This window comes from Sinocyclocheilus rhinocerous, unplaced genomic scaffold, assembly GCF_001515625.1.
Source record: "Sinocyclocheilus rhinocerous isolate Xijiao unplaced genomic scaffold, SAMN03320098_v1.1 scaffold8410, whole genome shotgun sequence".
Taxonomy (NCBI): Eukaryota; Metazoa; Chordata; class Actinopteri; order Cypriniformes; family Cyprinidae; genus Sinocyclocheilus; species Sinocyclocheilus rhinocerous.
In genome coordinates this window covers 1-727 of record NW_015642657.1, presented here as the reverse complement: position 1 = coordinate 727, position 727 = coordinate 1, and positions in this window count along the sequence as shown.

Below are 727 nucleotides of genomic sequence, written 5' to 3'. Positions count from 1 at the left end.
AACAAATTCACACTTGCGGTCTACATGGTAGTTATGAAATTTAAATGCTGAAAATCACTGTGATAAAGTGATCTTGATCTGCATTGAATTAAGCTATGAACACACATCCCTCCAATTACACATTCATGCTTGAATTTTCTTTTGTTCAAGTGTACAACCATTTCCTATTCAGTCTGAAATAGAAAACACATCCAGATGAACATGATAAATAATATTCTACTGTTGTCAGCATACCTTATTAACTTATGGTTACCATCGATGTGCCATAAACTGTTGGGTGCAGGGACTGTGTATTTTCTATGCCTCCGGGGGTTCAGTTGAAGACTGCGCATAAGGACATCCTGAGGATCCACGCGTCTCATGGATTCTTGAACACGTCGCCCTACAAAAAGTAAATTCATCAATATGCATAGTAAACATTCCAGTCTTTGAGTTCACCTTTGGTATGCTCAGTGGGGACCTAAAAGACAATATTCAAAAATATTACTGTACTGACACTATCAGACGTGAATACAAAAACTTGAAATCAACTGAGCTCAATAAGGACACTTCTGAGATGTTTTACTAGCTTAAAATCATGAAATAATGAACTCTGCAACACTGACACCATTTCAAAGGAGCTTCACAGTAATGCACAGGTAAAAAAAAATCTGTATTGTATAAATAATTGTATTGTATATATAAAAAAAAACGTAATTGTCTATTTCTATTTTACATGCTTTTTACC